Source organism: Physeter macrocephalus, chromosome 5 (genome assembly GCF_002837175.3).
Source record: "Physeter macrocephalus isolate SW-GA chromosome 5, ASM283717v5, whole genome shotgun sequence".
Lineage (NCBI taxonomy): Eukaryota > Metazoa > Chordata > Mammalia > Artiodactyla > Physeteridae > Physeter > Physeter macrocephalus.
Genome location: NC_041218.1, coordinates 106643317 through 106648848, shown reverse-complemented (window position 1 = coordinate 106648848; position 5532 = coordinate 106643317).

Below are 5532 nucleotides of genomic sequence, written 5' to 3'. Positions count from 1 at the left end.
AAAAAAAAAAAAACGGTTACGATGATACGTTTCGTTATCTGTATTCTAACACAATTAAAAAAAAAAAAAAACCTTATGCTGTGAGAAATGACCAATATTGACAACAGGAAGAAAGGAGGGCGAAGGCTAAGAGAGAGGAATCAGCAGGTGCCCCAAGAAGCCCAGTTTGGAGGGAAAGCGGCTCACCCAATCCAATTGGTGCATAAATAGTTTGCACCACCCCGTGGATGCCTTGTGTATCCCGGTCACCTGAGAGTAAGGTGCTTTCTTGGGTGTTGGTTTACACCAGGACAGGCTCGCAGAACACCGTGGGCATAAACAGAGAATAAACGTATGCCCTGTGCCTTTCGGTAGCTAACTACCGGGGGAGACAGACTCGTATCCAATTAGCCGGCGCTCTAATTTCATCGGTGCTCTTAGGGAAATATAAAGAAAGTGTCACGAAAGCAGCTCCTTTTCCCTGAGCGTTTAAGAGAAGCCGTCAGAGGAAACGTGGCCTTCGGGACGAGCAGGGGTCTTTCGGATTAAGGAAGCAGCTGACCGCGTGCAGGGTCCAGGTGACGGCACGATAGCCGACTCCACGTGGCTGGAGCAGGCTCTGGAAACCCGGGAGCCTTGACAGGTGATGAGGACAGAGGCTTCAGGACAGGAAAGGCTGGCGGCAGTGACCGTCTGAGCCGGACAGGCCTGGCCTCCCTGCCTGACACCACCCCTGCCACCGGCCGCCCAAGAAAGGCTGCCCTGTCCTCGGCGTTCCCCTCGGGAGGTGCCATGAACATCCCTGACAGGTGCGATGCATTTGGGCATAACCCAGATTCTCAGGGGCGGTCAGATGGCGGAAAACTGAGGTTTCACAGTGAGAATTCATCGCCCCTAGTTTTCACGCAAGACTGGACAATTCCCATTCCCCACACCTGCCATTCAGCCACGGTTTTAAAGCACCTACTATCTGTCAGCGTTTGCATTAGGTCCTGGGAACACGATGAAAACCAAAACGCGTTCCGTGCCCTCACGGAGAGCGGGAGAGAACAGGAAGATGGACACACAGCTTGCCATGAAGCCAGGAGAAGCATGGCTGTTGTCAGAAGTCACACTCGGGTTGGTACGTGCCCGGGACACGCCAGCCCGGCGCTGCCTGGATGCCCCCGTAAACCGGAGAGGTTGTGCTGCCGTGAGAAATCCCATTTTACAGATCAGAAAACCGAGACCCGGAGAAGTTCAGTAAGTCGGGGGAAATGGCGCGAAGCCCAGAGCACAGCAGTGGTGGGGCCAGCAGTCTGTCATCGCCGAGGGGCCAGGGCGTCCTTTGAAATGAAGGGGCAAAAGGACAAGCCCAGACCAAGACGCGGCTGGGGCTGGTGGCAGGGACAGTACCTTGGAGATGGGAGGTAACTGGTCCAGGGCCTTGAACTCCAAGCCATGTGTTTTGCATTGTGCCCGGAGATCGGGCAGCTTTCCTTGGGATTCCGTGGGGATTCTGCTTTTGCTTTAGACTCAGAGTTCATTAAACGATGTGCTGGCCATGATAGCTGTGCAGTTCTATACCCTGAGCGCCTTCACACATGGCTGGGCTTTGCACCGGCAGATGAACAACCTGGCTGCCACGATGCCGTCAGAGAGTTCAGCCCTGAACCAAAGGCTGTCTCTATCCGAGTCAGCTTCTGAGGGATCCAGACCAGAGAGCTCGGGTCTGGGGGCAGCGTGAACACCAGAGGCACCCGCCGGCCACTGCAGACCCTGCGGGTTCCAGCCCAGAACAGCCACTTGGACCCCAGGGACGCCGGGGTCAAAGGCAAAGCACACCCATGGGGCCCAGCAGTGCGGCATTTGTCAGACTTTCCAGGAAAGGAATCCTGTCAACTTTACCGAGTTCCTCCTCTCTCCAGACGCTTCCATCAGAAATGCGTTTTTGTGTATAATAAATTGCTTCTCCTTGGCGAAAAATCATTTCTCGCCGTTATCTCTGTGATCGGTAACTTCTGGTGTCCTTTAATGGACTTGCCTTGATTATACGGCTAAGTCATTAAAGGCTTAGTCCCCGGCACAATGGTATCTTATGTAGAGTGATCCGTGAGAGCTTTTGAGAGGCTTACCAGCCGCGGCCTTAATTTTACTCATTCGTCTTAATTTTTTGTAATCATTTTTTGTAAAGAGGGTATAGTGTCAGGCTTGCTTCCCTGCCTCTGACAGATCCAATCTAGCAGATAATTACCATAAGGAAATTGATGCTTTAGTGTGCGGGAGAGGATTTAATTCACTCAGACACCCTACAGCACAATGCATTCCACAAGATATGAGGACTTAAGTTTTTAAGAAATTAAATTTTACTATTAACATGATTACTTATGTTGAACATCATTAACTAGCTTTTTTAACTGTTTGAAATAATTACGAGCTCACTTGCTGTGTCTCAAATCCAGAGGCTGCATTAAATACGGGATAAGGATCCATGAAATGAAAAGAAAATCCCGTCCTCTTTTCTTTCTCTCCAGTCTTCCAAAATCTGCTCTTTAACACCCACGGAGGAGGGCTGAGAATACGCTCTCTTTGAAAAATATATATTCTTTTCTGCCTGGAGTTTCAATGCATACTTTAATAGGCGTATTGCAGTAACAGGTCTGGCCTGGGGCAAGGTTATCAGCGTAAAGGGTTGGGAGAAACAGAAAAGCATCTGGGGATGGAGTGACCATGTTTATATTCCTGCACTTTGCAGAGCAAGGGTGTACTGCAGACACGAACCACTTACACTATTTCCTGTTTTTCTTGTTTTTTTTAATTTTTTGGGGGTAGCATTTTATTTTAAGATTTTTGGGGTAGCAGTTTATTAATTTATTTTTGCTGTGTCGGGTCTTCGTTGCTGCGCGAGGGCTTCGTCGAGTTGCGGCGAGCGGGGGCCGCTCTTCATCGCGGTGCGCGGGCCTCTCACCGTCGCGGCCCCTCCCGCTGCGGAGCGCGGGCTCCGGACGCGCGGGCTCGGTAGTTGCGGCTCACGGGCCCAGCCGCCCCGCGGCACGTGGGATCCTCCCGGACCGGGGCGCGAACCCGCGTCCCCCGCATCGGCAGGCGGGCTCTCAACCGCTGCGCCACCGGGGAAGCCCTCCTGTTTTTCTTCTCTTTTCTTTTCTTTTTTGAGACCTGAAGGAAACAACAGCAATGCCAAGTGCAAGCTCGGGACCACCAGAAGGTCAAGACACAAAGACAGGACGTAAAATACCCTCCTTGGCATATGCCGGTGAGAAGCAGTGTCCCAGGCCCTGAAGAGGGGCCTGGGTAGAGAATTTCTTGTCACTGAGTCTAAACCTTTTTAAATTAGATTCCCAAGAGTTCCTCAATCCTTTCCTAAACGTGAAGTGAAACACTTGACAGGAAATTTCTGGACGAAGCCAGCCCAGAAGTTCCCTTTATCCAGCACCTCTGCCTGCTCACATTTCCTCTCAGGAGAAACTTTCAGAGAAGCCTGTCCCGCGCCGTGTCCCAGACAGACCCTGTGACCGTTTGGGTAACAGCAGGGGATTACCCAAGGGTCCCAAGCGAAAAGTCCCCCTGACCCCGGGCTGAGGAACCTGGGCGGCCTCTGCGGTGGTCCTGCTGTGGGGGCTTCTGGGACGCACGCCGGCGGCCGCAGCTGTCTCGGCGGCATCCCTCCCGGGTTTCCGGGTGGATGTGTAGGTTCCCGATGCAGCGATTCCTGGAAAGGATGGAGTTTCACCGGGACTACCAGGGCCCCCGAGATGGAGGGCCGTTCCCTAAGCCGGGAGAATGGATGCCAAGGTCTAAAAGCCACATTCGTCAGATACGAGAATGGTGCGTCTGTCCCTACCTCTCCCTGCTAACTGCTCCATCACTGGAAACCTTAAACATCACTTTATTTAAGAACATATTTGCACTCTGTGTCTGTATGTTTAAAGCTATAAGGGACAAAAAGGGAAGCAAAAATGCAGGCAATACAAAATTGTAACACGGCGGTCTCTGTCCGAAAGAGTCAAGTGGTAAGGGAGGTCTGGGGCCAGATGCCACCAGCCACACTATCCCATTCATCTTGTACAGCCATTCCAAGATGTATATCTATATAGAGCCTATACATAGAGTTAGAAAATATGAGAAAATCGGGACTTAGGTTACACGTGTCCAAACATATACAGCTGCCATTACAACTAATAATACTAGCTAAAAATTTCAGACACCTCACTCTGCGCCAAGCGTGGTTCTAAGCATCTCACTTATAGTGACAGCCTTTACACGCACGCGCGCACACACGCACACGCACGCACACGCACGGTACTATCACCACTCCCTTTTACAGCTGGGGAAACCTGCATGCAGAGAGCTAAGGAACACACTCACGGCACCAGTTAACAAGTGGCCAAGCTGGGATTTGAACCCAAGGTGACTAACTGGAGTCCACGATCTTAGCTGTGAGGCTGTGCTTGGGCGAAAGCCCAGATCCATCTCCACGGCACCGAAGGCCGTGTCAGCCGCCGGCAGCACTATTCTACTCAGAGTTCTACCATTTCTTCACTCCCCCCGTCAGCCGGCATTTCTCCCCAAACGCTCACTGACACCGGCTCCCTGCCGGCCGGACGGCCAGGCAGGGAGGATGCCAGATGAAAACGCTCACCCCTCTGCATCTGCACAGAGACATGTGTATCACATGAACCCACAGTGAAACGTTTAGCCTCTCCGACGACTGTGTTTGCTTGTCGTGGAGAATGTGACTGAGGCCCCCAAGGCCGGGCGACTCCTCATCCAGCTCTCCGCCTCGCCCTCCCCGGCCCTGACCGCACACGCTTCCTCTTTCTCCCGGGGCAGCTCTTCCCAGACTGCAGGCTCCTGACTTCTGCCCCGTGGACATGCACATCGCCAGGCAGGGCAGGTTCACCAGTTCGTGGCTGGATTCAATCTGGAGGCTGGTCTGCCGCCCCCGAATTGCCTAATTGTCTGGAAAGCTCCGTTCTGTGCTCTGAGTCACCATAGCATCCAGACAGGGCAGGCTGCAGTTCCTGACCTGGATCTCTAGCAGCTGGTCTGAATCCCCAGCTGTTCGGAGGCGCGTCCGCCGATACACGTCTCCTCTGCTAGGGATCCACCCTGAAGGAGGGGCTGAGCCCGTGGAGGGGGCCTCAGGGATGCACCAGGCAGGGACCAGACACAGGAGACTTGCACTCATCCTCAGAAAAATGTCTCGGGGCAGCACAAAAGCCATCCCCGTGATGTAACAGGTACCTCCGGAGAAAGGGAGGGCTGGAGAAAGGGCGTCACTGAGGGCCCAAGTTGGCCCACCCCACTCCACGCCCCCATCACCTGTGGCTTCCGAAATGTTCCATCGTGGGACTTGGAGGGCAGCAAATGGAAGCCATCTCTAAGTCCAGAATCTCCAGTGAAAAGTTGTTAGGAATTTAGGAGCTAACAAGGCTCCAGGAAGCTTCCAGCAGGTGATAGGCAGGGCCCACCCGGACTGACATGACAGCACTTCCTTCTCTCATCGGGCTCATTCACGGATGACCACTTCCACGACGTTAAGTTCCAGGAGGC